The following is a 13,102-nucleotide window of genomic DNA, read 5'->3' as shown; positions in this document are numbered from 1 at the left end:
GACCTGCAACAGCCTATATTTCTTCAAATCATCACTAATCTTCATGATGGAATTATTGCAGGCTCATGTTATCAAATGTAAGAGATAAATATTAGTACAGTAATAATTGCATTTGGGACTAATTGAGAGTTTATTCAAACTATAGTAGTAACATGTAATTTGCTTCACCAGTATAGCCTGACTTGCAATCCAGTATCTCTTTGTTCAAGAGAAAATGATGCAATGGATGAGTTTGGAGTTGCCCAGTTTATGCCAATCTGCATCGTATAGATCATGTTACTGAATAACCTGCTGTTGTGAGTAAATTCCAGTCCCCCTCCCAATTACACAAATAAGCGCTGCACTACCAAACCAATACACTCAGATGACTATTTAATCTAAAGTGAATTGAGAAGATGGCGCAGTTTGCCATTCATAAGGTCTCCTTGAAGAAAACATCCAAAATCACTTTATCAAGCATTTTATCTAAAATAATGGAACCATTATTTTTATAAATGTGTTTCCTGTTGTGATATTTTGAAATTTCTGCACTATTACAGTACATAAATATCTTATACATGCTCAATATGACAGGCAAGGGACCCTATATCTTTTTCTAAGAAATAAATCTATTCATTACTTAAAGAGGGGCTTCACAGCAGAAATCGTCTTTACATTGTGGTCAGGAAACTTATACTGTAAATCCTAAACATGCGTTTATTTATAAACACAGTACATACTGGTTAAGTTCATTCTGTAATGTAACTTATGAATTTCTCTGTGCATTCCTACTCACAACATGATGTTCACAAATAAGCTCATACACACCACAATAACAGAAGGCAACTTCTGCTGAGAATTTTGGATCCATAACTTTTAGAAATGCAGGGCTCATGAAATTCTAATGAAATTCTAATTTTAGTTATCATTATCAATTGGAACTCTTACCTGAAAATATTCTACATTTTGCAGTCCTATTTTAAGCAATTATTCCTTCAAATACCCTCTTTTAAACCTCTGATACATATCATCCTTGATAAAATACAACATCATCTTCACAAGGGCAATTGGCACCATAACGTGTTCTAAAAGTTGTAATTAATTATGTATTTTAGCCACCTCTAAATTTGGTTAACTAATTCCCTTGGATAAGTTGATGGTAAGCTGCCTTCTTGAACCACTGCATTTGTGGGCTGCAAGTACACCAAAAGCATTATAAGGAATCTGCAACTCATAATAGGGTCAAATTTACCCTGGTGGCCATATTAGGGAATTTCAGTCAAGTGTTTGAAGCAGATGGTTCTCAGTTAAGCACCTATGGAAACTCCCCAGGCTAACGAGATTGTCCCTTTACGTCATCTGTAGTTAAATGTTTTCTATCATTAACTTTCTGACGTGTAATACACATAAGTTAATATTATAAATACATTAACAATTCAATGGACCTGGCGCAATTCAGGAGTTGTAGGTGAGAATTGTGTAACTTTAAAAAAACAAATTAATTTAAAACCTGGGGTTGTTGTGTTTTAGAGAGAGAGGTTAATAAGACAAAATGAGTCTTATTCTGTTAGCTGTAAATACTTTAATTCAGTAGATTTCTCCTGGGGGTATAGCCTTGAAGCCACTATATGAGATAAATGAAGAGATCCGTCTTTCGTATTTTCAGTATCCTGGCTTTTTAAAAATTTATTTGTTAAAAACAACTATTTGCATAACCAATTATAATTAGTAGAATTGGCATAAAGCACTCTTGGCCCTTACCATTTCACCAGTCTCAGTGGTTAACACTGCTGCCTTGCAGTGCCAGAGACCCAGGTTCGATTCCAGCCTTGGGTGACTGTCTGTGTGGAGTTTGCACATTCTCCCTGTGGCTGCGTGGGTTTCCTCCGGGTGCTCCAGTTTCCTCCCACAGTCCAAAGATGTGCAGGTTAGGTGAATTGGCCGTGCTAAATTGCCCATAGTGTCTAGGTGTATTAGTCTAAAGGAAATGCGTCTGGGTGGGTTACTCTTCGGAGGGTCGGTGTGGACTTGATGGGCCGTTTCCACACTGTAGGGAATCTAATCTAATCTAGTCAGTCGTTGTGCAGAGACATGGTAAAGCAGCCTTGCAAGACTCCTTAAACTGAAGATACTGATCCCCCATAAAGTTACACTGCTTGTATCCACAGGAAAGCATGACCCTTCTTTTTTACTGAACAGGGCAAATGTAATACAGCATACTCCCCATCTTTGTTTTACTAACTCTTTGGAACTCCTGTTTGATCAACAGAAATGTGTAGTAGATTGGTTGATCAGACAAACACAGGTTTAGCTCTTGCACATCATTCACCTTGAGCATGGTTTTAGGAACGCTGACCCAAGCAACTTCCTCAGGAATTAGTTATGTATTTAACGCACCACACTCCCAAAATGAACAAACTTTGCTCAATGACAGAGGAAAGATTAAGAGCCCTATAAAAGTCAATGATTCTGTGTCCTAATAATATCATCTTTTGTAATATTTAAAGAATGTGTTATAGCTTCACATACTAAACAACAATCTCTAATGACCCCAAATGCTTTATGAATAAAATGCCACCAGACAGCTGAGATGCCTATTGTAAGAGCTGTCCTTTTGTTGTCATTTTGGTTGCCTGGAAATCATTCATTTTACAGAAGATCTTTGGTTATAAACTGAGAAACTCCCACCGTACTGTATCTTCATTGTTTCCTGTTGAAGAAGGAAGCAGTATTAAGTCTTGAGCATTGTGACGCATTAGCTTTTAATTTCTTTCAGAACACCAGTGGTCGGTGAGTGATGGTTTTCTTCCTTGCTTTTAAAACAAATAAATGAAAGCTTCTCTTCAAACATATCCAACATCTTTGGGGTGGGGTGGTGAATTTGAGGAAAAAAAACTTTTTTATACATTTTTGTATCTTTGTAATTCAGAGATGAAATTTTTATCTTATTATTTTTTACTGATTTATGTTATTGTGATAAGAGCATTTTTTCATTAATTTATTAATGCAACAAAAATACTTGAAGCTGTCTTGTGTTGTTGAAGCTTGAAATTTTGATGTGTATGTTGAGTGCAGCAGGATAGAACCTGAGAAAGTTTTTAAAAATCCATTTACTGTCCAGTAAGATTAAACATGATTGTTTGGTCAACTCTGGATAAAACCAACACAGTATGTATTGTTCCTTTAATGCTCTAAGAACTGTGCTGGCCCTTCTGCTTTGCACCATTTTTTAAAAAAGATAGCCCACCTTTGATTGTACAGAAAGCAATTATCAATCAGGGAAGGGGTGATGCTTTTCATTAGAGCACAATCATTTTGCTTCTTGTCAATTGATACAATCCAGCCTCGGCTGAGGGAGGGTGGGGAAAGGTTTGTTGTGGTCCAATGTTCTGAGACATACTTATTTCCACCCACAACTTGGGTTTAAGTCCACTCCAGGCTGAGGTGAACCAAGTCTGTTCTCTGACGGTGCTAATTTTAGATGATAATTTTGAACCTGGTCCCCAAGCAAAAGTTGAACTCCAAAAGATGGAGGTGCTGATCATTTCAACTGAATTGTGATCTGTTGCAAGCTACTAACAGGATGGATGGTGGATGAAATGAAAACAAAGCACTACACATTATGTTTGTAAGATATGGTAAAACATTACCAGTTGGGAGAATATTGACACTGACATTGGATGTATGGGGTGGGGAGTACTGAGTCACTTAATGGATAAATACAAAGAAATGTGGTTCCTTACATGCTTTGTCGTTGTTTTCATTATTTTCTAAAGTCAGAACATTGCAGATTAAAATTCATGGATTTAATGTCATTGTTTAAGCCTAGATATGACATTAATTAAAAACATTTTACTGCAATGCTATTGTCTAACGTCACTTGCTGCCTTTATCAACTCTCCTGCACAGCTGTAATAATGCAACCATCCGATGTCTTCCTGGGTCCAGACAATTTCAGGCGATGCCATCCATCCAGTGAGCAGCACAGTTTCCTGGAAGGTGTATTGTTAAGGTATCCAGCAAATGAAAGTGCCAATTTTCCAAATCTTTTGCTTGAAAACTAAAAGGATTCTGGAGCTTGATCCTAAATGTTTCCATTGTATTACAGTAGGAAGGGGGAAAACAACATGATCCATCCACTAAAACCACTATTCTGATTTCCTACTTCCCACCATCCCCACCACCAGGTTAGTATAAATTTTCATTTCTCCATGACTACAGTTTGCAGAATACTTGCAAATTAACTGGATAGAATTGAGAAAATATATTTTGAAGATCATTCCTAAACTTCACTTAATCTGCAAGTGAGAGTTGCTTGACCTCTGCCTTGGCTGTTAACAGTCAAGTTAGCACAGGACGGGCATTGTCAGTTTTCCCTCTGTCTTCACCTCAATTCCCACTCCCTCCAAGATTGAACATCATACCATCAGGGCAACATTCCAACTGTCACCTTGACTGATCATCTAATAATGGAGTAAGTCATAAGACAGACCAATCTACTGCCATTGGAGTTTTAAAAATGTGTAACATCTTTACCATTGTATTAAGTTCTAGTAATATTATCATTTGAAATGTACAAAAACCATATTTCTGAATTTATAAGACTGAATAAACATAATAAAAATATGGTTTGGCTACTTATTTTTTAATTCTGATGTTGATTTGCTCCTGCAATCTTCAGAGTAGTTGTCAATGTATGTTGTCTCAAACTGAGATGTTCTGACAAAGCTTACACCAGGGCTTCCTAAAGTGGGGTATAGGGACAGTTAGTGGAAACATCAGCTCCAAGACAGTAATGGTCACGCCAGAGCTTTGTACCTTCTCACTCTTCCAACTGCAATCTCAGATTTTCTCACCTCTACCCTCTGGTCTAACAGATGTGTTGTCAACCCCCCCCCATTGTTCCTGCTTTTCATGTGGGGAGAGGGACTGCTGGTGGTGGTCACAATAATTTTCAAACCTCCAAATAAGGTCACAGAAAGAAGTTTGGAAAGCACTGGCTGTAAACCATCCCAGATTTTCCTTTGGAAAGGGCTGGGCTTGAGCACTCTTGGTCATATTAATTTCCCAATAGGAAAGCAAAGCCCCAGGATGCTAACCCAAATGGAGCAGTATTTATACCTTCAGTGGAATGTAGGCCTACAGAGCACTGATTTCTCAGTATTTGTGTATGTTTAGAGTGAAGGTATGGCACGGACTTGTAAATTAATCAGCTTATTGCTACTAATCAGCTGTCTCTATTTTGTTGATGTCACGGTCAGGCCCCAGGCAAGATTCCTAAGTCATTATGGTTCCAGATGGGAACATGCTCCTAGGAGAAGAAGACTGAACTGGCTTGCCTTCATTATTCACCCACTTCCTCTGCTTGCAACAAAGTTAACTTAGAAACATTCCCCTCCTTTATGACACCTTTCTCCCAGACAAAATGAATTCATGTTTTAAAAGGAGCCAATTTAGCCAGTCTTTCCCACATGGGTGACTAAAGAATAGATTCCTCGAACACACATGTGCTTGAAGCCAGGCTAGTATACTGAGTACCTCAACAGACTAAGCTAAGACCAAGGAGACCAAGGTGTAGTTTGAAGTGCACTTCTCCCTTTTAAGTCCACTCCATTGAAGCTCCCTTGTCACTTCATGAGGTCTATATCTCCTGACAGCCACTAAATTTACATCTGTCGTTTTGGCTTGATCAGTCCTCCCTTTAAAAAGCAAGTTCAATTAAAGACTGATATATCCAAAAGTGATCCAGGGTTATAATATATGCCCCTCAAAATGAATTAAATAGATCTCTTATTAGGGTGAAAAAGAATTTAACACCTAAAATAACAAGCAATCATATCTACACATTCAGTCTTCTAGCCTTGTTCTTTGTTACCTTCCCTTCTAACCAGGTCTCTAGATTCTAGATAGGTGTCTGTAATCATATTTGATTTCCCTGCAATGTGTATTTTTTTTAATGGTATGGTTGACGCAATAAATTTCAATTCTGGGTCTTAAATGTTTCCACAAACATTAGCAGGTTGTGCAATGCAGCAATTGCCTCTGTACCCATTTTGGAACAATCTCTGTGATTGAGATTTAGTGATAAACCAAGGGGCTGCTTCTCTATAGTAGATTACTATCTCTGCCGTTTCTTTAGTTTTTTTGCGAAGTATCTGATGGGTCTCACTGTTCTTGATACACCTTCCTGAAGATGCCCCTACACCAATGTCACTCCCACTGATGGCTGCTTCAAATGCATTGTGCTTTTAGCTTCAAACTGGAACAATCTTGCTTATTAAAATGATATCCAATCTGAAGTTATGAAGTCAGAGATTTTACTCAAGTGGGCACTCTACGGCATCTGCCTGTTCCTCTTGAGTAAATCTATCTTAGAAATATAGGCTGCTGTATTGGAACTATCTGTGCGATCTTCCAACTTGAGTAAGTGGGCACAAGCACAACTGGGGAGCTCCAGCTATTCCTGCTACGATCCATTAGCTCTCCAGCATGTAGTTAAACTCCTCTTAAATGATAGGAATATCACCTAATGGGAGGTTCCTGCCCATATCCACATCACTAGTGTGGTGCATCCTGGCTAGTCTCTACGTAAGTCTTTAATGCAGTGAGCAATTCTCATTAACTGCTCGCTTTTCTGTTTCTAGGTGGGTAGGTAAATAGCCTAAGCTTGCCAGTATTTCTGCAATAGTTAACTAGCAAGTAGAAGGATCAATGTTGGCTTGGACACATCAAGCATCCAATACATCCCCACCGCTTCTCTCATCCGCCAGGGCAGTGGTAATGAAACAGACTGCCTATCTCCATTTTGGTGTGGTATTACTTTATCACGTTGACATGACACACCCTTTGTTTCTTTTCCCCTGATCTGGAGCCTCAACCAGATAGTTCTACTATTCCCCAGGTTTTTGTCTGCTCTCAATAGTCCTCTGAGCCAGGCTTGGTTCAGCAAGTATTGCTAAATGTGCTAGCATGTGGATTCCTGCCTGAAAGGTTAAGGGCTGTTGTTGCATCACTGGCTAGGAGAATTTTCAGTGTTCTTCAGCTACTTTGCAAATCACTTTTGGAACTCTGCTTCAGAACCTGATATGGAAACTTTTCCCTTCTGTTCATAAACCTCTTCTTGATTGCTCTTAAGAGGCCCTCAAACTTGGTGCATGCAAACTAATTCAAATGAAGTAAAACTGGTTGACCTGTTGGGTCAGTTCTTGGTGGCAAACAGAAGAAAATCTAGTAATTTATCCCAGTTTTGGGGGTACTCATAGGACGTTGGCCTGATCAATATTTTTCAGTACCTTTTGTGATACCTTTATAGCACCTTTTGTGACTGTGATAAAGATCTCCACTTGGTCATATGTGACTTCCTGGAGTATTCTGGACAAAACCTTGAGCCCAGATCTGGCTGGTCGGGCCATACCAGTTGAAGATTTGGGGCAACCACTGCCTGGGAGATCTGATTATTGGGAACAGTCTCTAAGAAATGAGTAGCCACATCCATAATGATAAGGACATGCTGGTAGCCCCTTTTTGATTTAGGGTGGGGGCCTCACACAGTGTACTGACACATTGCTGAATGGTTCCCCAAAAGCCAGCTCAGGAGTCTTAGATCCAAGTCTTAATGCAAGTTGGGTTTCCTCACAACCTGGTCAGTGTGGCAGGTTCTGCAGAACCTTACTGAGTCCTTGTGGGGTAAAGACACTGACTGATGTGGGCTTGGGTTTTGTGCATGACAACATGGCCAGCCCTCAGAGTTGTATATCTGTCGCTCATATGTGTTCATTCCTCATTTACAGGGGGTGTCCATTTCCTCCTCAGCCCATTATTAATATTGCAGATTTCAGAGGTTGCATCTTCCTCAGTTTCAGCATGAGCTGTCTGAGCTGATGCTTTTAACAGCATTCTGAAGAAGGGTGACTGGAACGAAATGTTAACTCTGTTTTCTCTCCACAGATGCTGCAATATCTGTTGAGTTTCTCCAGCAATTTCTGTTTTTGTTTTTAACAGTAAATCAGCTGTTGGGCTGCTACCAAGGGCATTCTGTTCATTATTTCATTGGAGTCTTTTAAAATCCCAAAACAAAAGGTTTCAGATAGCCAGGCCAGAGGGTCTTCTGTTCACAGTGCCAGCTCAGCCTCTGCTGTCTGCCCATGAATTACATGACCCCACAGGCATGGAATAATCCTACCTGCATCTGTTTGGTCTCCCTGAACTCAGCGAACTTCTTGGGGACTGCTGGAGATGCTATTGACTTTGGTCCTGCCAGATCATCACAAAGGAGTAGGTGGATCCTGTCCACAGGCAGAATGTGGGTGAATTCAGTAGTCACTGGTGCCAGTGTAAGGTTACACCAGATGCAAACCACAAAACAGAATGGACATTTAACCTCCTCCAATCCCATTTACCAGCACCTTGGCACTTACTGCATTCTCTGGCTATGGCTTTTCCTCAGCAGTGGAGTTTAGCTTGCTGTAATATCACAAGCTTGCTGACTTCGTCCTGAGGAAATATGGCCACCCTTTCTTTGGATACAATATCCTGGTAACACTCTCTGTTCTCCCCTTTTTCCTCCCTTTCCTATTTCTGTCAAACCTCTCTCTCTGTCTCTCTCTTTGTCTTTCCAACTTCTTGAAATTCTGATTTCTACTGTTCCAGTGTAGTCTCTCTGCCACTGTTCCACCCATTTTATCATACTGAATCTCCTGTAAACTGTTGACTACCCCTTTTAAAACTTCAGGTTTTCTGGCTTTCAGGTGAAATTCTAGTTGCAAGGACTTCATTCAATCTTTTAACTGAGCAAGGGATAAAACTTTTAAACTCTCATCACGTCCCCTACGTCTGCTAGAAACACACTGGTATCAGATGTAGGTTGTTCGATAGTGTTAAATTGATTTCAAAGTGACAGTATGCCGACTGTAATTCTTTAGGTTTTTTTTTTCTGGGTTAAAATTGTGGTCATGAGCCTCAATTTGTTATGAGCAAATGCGAGGTTATGCTGCAGCTGTATAAAGCCCTGGTTAGACCACATTTGGAACATTGTGTCCAGTTCTGGTCACCTCATTTTGGAAGGATATGGAAGCTTTCGAGAGAGTGCAGAGCAGATTTACCAGAATGCTGCTTGAACTGGAGGGCATGTCTTATGAAGAAAGGTTGAGGGAGCTAGGACTTTTCTCATTGGAGCGAAGAAGGATGAGAGGTGACTCAATAGTGGTGTACAACATGATGAGAGGCTTAGGGTGGATAGCCAGAGACTTTTTTCCCAGGTGGAAATGTCTATCATGAGGCAGCATAATTTTAAGATGATTGGAGGAAGTTTTGGGGGAGATGTCAGAGGTAGGTTATTTACACAGTGTGTGGTGGGTCTATGGAATGCACTGCCAGCAGTGGTAGTCGAGTCAGATACATTAAGGACATTTAGGCCACTCTTCAATAAACACATGAATGATAGTAAGTTGTAAGGTATGTAGGTTAGTTTGATCTTAGAGTAGGTTAAAAGGTTGGCACAACATCGAGGGCCGCAGGGCCTGTACTGTACTGTACTCCAATGTTAAACACCAATGTTCTCCAAGCTGTTATAGTTCCAGGTGGGATAACGCAAATTCCTTACTTCATCCATCCCTTTCAGTTGTTTGAGGGTTAATTTATAAAGAATCTCTTCCCTTATGGGTACCTTTCTCCCAAACCAACTGTATTTGTGTTTTTAAAGGAGTTAATGAAATCAGGCCTCCTTGAGTTCTAATTCTAATAAACTATAGGAACAGGAGTAGGTCATGCAGCCTGTTGAGCCTGTTCCATCTTTCAATGAGATCACGCCTGATTTGTGGCCAAGCTCCATGTACCTATAAGGTACGGGGACTGAAATGGGTATTCAGCCCATCAAGTCTGTTCTACCATTTAATCATGGTTGATAAGTTTCTCGACCCCATTCTCCAGACTTCTCCCTATAACTCATGATCCTCTTACCAATCAAGAACCTATCTATCTCTGTTTTAAGTAACTCAATGATTTGACCTCCACAGCCCTCTGTAGCAATGAGTTCTGCAGATTAACCACCTTTTGGCTGAAGAAATTCCTCCTCATCTCAATTTTTAGGGTCATCCCTTCACTCTGAGGCTTTGCCCTCGGGTCCTACTCTCTTCTAATGGTGGCAACACCTTCTCCACATCCACTCTACCCATGCCTCTCGTATTCTAAGTTTCAGTCAAATAATAGCACCCCCTCCCCCCATCCTTCCAAACACCATTGAGTACAAACCCAGAGTTCTCAACCACTCCTCACAGGACGATCCCTTCATCCTTAAGATTATTCTTGTAAATCTTCTCTGGACCCCCTCCAATGCCAACACATCCTTCCTTAGATATGTGGCCCAAAACTGCTCACAGTATTCCAAATACAGTCTGACCAGAGCCTTATGCAGCCTAAGCAGTACATTTCTGTTCTTGTGTTCTAGCCCTCTTGAAACGAACAGTGACATTGCATTTGCCTTCCTAACTGCCAAATGAACCTGCAGATTATGTTTATGAGAATTCTGAACAAGGAGTCCTAAATCCATTTCTGCTTCAGATTTCTGAACCCTTTCCCTGTTTAGAAAATCATCTTTGCCGCTATTCTTCCTACCAAGTTGCATAACTTCACACTGTATTCCATCTGCCCACTAGCACACCGTCTTTCATGAGCACACACAGACCAGTGTTGAACTGGCTTTTAATCTCATGTATTCTAAAAGGGTGAGACACGAAACATATTTCTCACCCAGATAGCTATCTTTTCTCCCACAGTGCACAGGCTGAGGGAACTCCCAAGAAAAAAAGATCAGCTTGTGAATTTCCTGTCTTTGAAGCCTCCTTGGTACTCTGTTGGGTGGAACATGCCAGGGTCTCTCTAGAAAACTATTTAATTAAGTTTTATCCACTGACTGCTTCAGTCCTCTTTTTGGCTGTTTCAGTCCTCTTTTAAGAATTAGTTGGAATTAAAGTTCATTATACGCATAGGTAATCCAGGGTAATGATAGCTGGTTATCCAAAGAAAGGGAATTCATGGAATGCTTACAGGATGGCTTTTTGGAACAGCTTGTCATGGAGCCCACAAGGGAGCAGGCTATTCTGGACCTAGTGCTATGTAATGAACCAGACTTTATAAAAAAATCTTAAAGTAAGGGAACACTTAGGAAGCAGTGATCATAATATGGTAGAGTTCAGTCGGCAGTTTGAAAGAGAGAAGGCAAAATCGGATGTAATGGTGTTACAGTTAAATAAAGGTAATTATGAGGGCATGAGAGAGGAACTGACGAAAATAGACTGGAAGCAGAGCCTAGCAGGGAAGACAGTAGAGCAAAAATGGCAGGAGTTTGGGTATAATTGAGGACACTTACAGAGGTTCATCCCCAAGAAAAGAAAGATTATCCGGGGAGGGATTAGACAGCCATGGCTGACAAAGAAAGTCAGGAAATGTATTAAAGAAAAAGAGAGATCCTATAAAGTGGCCAAGAGCACTGGGAAATCAGAAGATTGGGAAAACTACAAAAACAAACAGAGGATTACAAAGAGAGAAATAAGGAAGGAGAGGATCAAATATGAAGGTAGGCTAGCTAGTAATATTAGAAATGATAGTAAAAGTTTCTTTCAATACATAAGAAACAAACGACAGGCAAAAGTAGACATTGGGCCACTTCAAACTGATGCTGGAAGGCTAGTGATGGGAGATAAGGAAATAGGAGAACTTAATAAGTACTTTGCGTCAGTCTTCACAGAAGAAGACATGAGTAATATCCCAACAATTAAAGGGAGTCAGGGGGCTGAGTTGAGTATGGTTGCCATTACAAAAGAGAAAGTGCTAGAAAAGGTAAAAGGTCTTAAAATTAATAAATCTCCTGGCCCCGATGGGCTACATCCTAGAGTTCTGAGGGAGGTGGCTGAGGAAATAGCAGAGGCGTTGGTTGAGATCTTTCAAAAGTCACTGGAGTCAGGGAAAGTCCCGGATGATTGGAAGATCGCTGTTGTAACCCCCTTGTTCAAGAAAGGATCAAGACAAAAGATGGAAAATTAAAAGCCAATTAGCCTAACCTCGGTTGGTAAAATTCTAGAATCCATCATTAAGGATGAGGTTTCTAAATTCTTGGAAGAGCAGGGTCGGATTAGAACAAGTCAACATGGATTTAGTAAGGGAAGGTCGTGCCTGACAAACCTGTTGGAATTCTTTGAAGAGGTGACAAGTAGGTTAGACCAGGGAAACCCAGTGGATGTGGTCTATCTAGACTTCCAAAAGGCCTTTGATTAGGTGCCACACAGGAGGCTACTGAGCAAGGTGAGGGCCCATGGTGATCGAGGTGAGCTACTGGTATGGATTCTGGATTGGCTGACAGAAGGCAGAGAGTTGGGATAAAAGGTTCTTTTTCAGAATGGCAGCCGGTGACGAGCGGTATCCCGCAGGGTTCAGTGTTGGAGCCGCAGCTCACGTTATATATTAATGATCTGGATGAAGGGACTGGTTGCATTCTAGCAAAGTTTGCCAATGATATGAAGTTAGGTGGACAGGCAGGTAGTACTGAGGAAGTGGGGAGGCTGCAGAAGGATCTAGACAGTTTGGGAGAGTAGTCCAGGAAATGGCTGATGGAATTCAATGTGAGCAAATGCGAGGTCTTGCACTTTGGAAAAAAGAATACAAGCATGGACTACTTTCTAAACGGTGAGAAAATTCATAAAGCCAAAGTACAAAGGGATCTGGGAGTGCTAATCGAGGATTCTCTAAAGGTAAACATGCAGGTTGAGTCCGTGATTAAGAAAGCGAATGCAATGTTGTCATTTATCTCGAGGGTTGGAATATAAAAGCACCGTTGTGCTACTGAGACTTTATAAAGCTCTGGTTAGACCCCATTTGGAGTACTGTGTCCAGTTTTGGTCCCCACACCTCAGGAAGGACATACTGGCACTGGAGCGTGTCCAGCGGAGATTCACACGGATGATCCCTGGAATGGTAGGTCTAACATACGAGGAACGGCTGAGGATCCTGGGATTGTATTCATTGAAGTTTAGAAGATTAAGGGGAGATCTAATAGAAACTTAAAAGATAATACATGGCTTGGAAAGGGTGGAAGCTAGGAAATTGTTTCCGTTAGGCGAGGAGACTAGGA

General features: G+C 40.7%; 1 protein-coding gene across 3 annotated transcripts in view; it reads left to right on the top strand.

Annotated features, from left to right (window-relative positions):
- Nucleotides 1–2,606: 2,606 nt before the first annotated feature.
- Nucleotides 2,607–13,102, top strand: part of slc26a6.2 (solute carrier family 26 member 6, tandem duplicate 2) — a 165,086-nt gene continuing 154,590 nt past the window's right edge. The window contains exons 1-3 of one of the 3 annotated variants that reach the window (XM_087994124.1): nucleotides 2,626–2,769; nucleotides 3,889–3,991; nucleotides 4,088–4,166. The gene's annotated coding sequence lies outside the window, so the exon portion shown is untranslated. Of the gene's footprint in view, nucleotides 2,770–3,888; nucleotides 3,992–4,087; nucleotides 4,167–13,102 lie in introns of all 3 variants that reach the window. The other 2 variants (XM_043707735.2, XM_043707737.2) reach the window with 2 other exon arrangements.

This window comes from Chiloscyllium plagiosum, unplaced genomic scaffold (assembly GCF_037043375.1).
Source record: "Chiloscyllium plagiosum isolate Xiang-an unplaced genomic scaffold, Cpla_swu_hap1 HiC_scaffold_14, whole genome shotgun sequence".
Classification (NCBI taxonomy): Eukaryota; Metazoa; Chordata; class Chondrichthyes; order Orectolobiformes; family Hemiscylliidae; genus Chiloscyllium; species Chiloscyllium plagiosum.
This window is presented reverse-complemented; position numbering and strand designations above follow the sequence as displayed.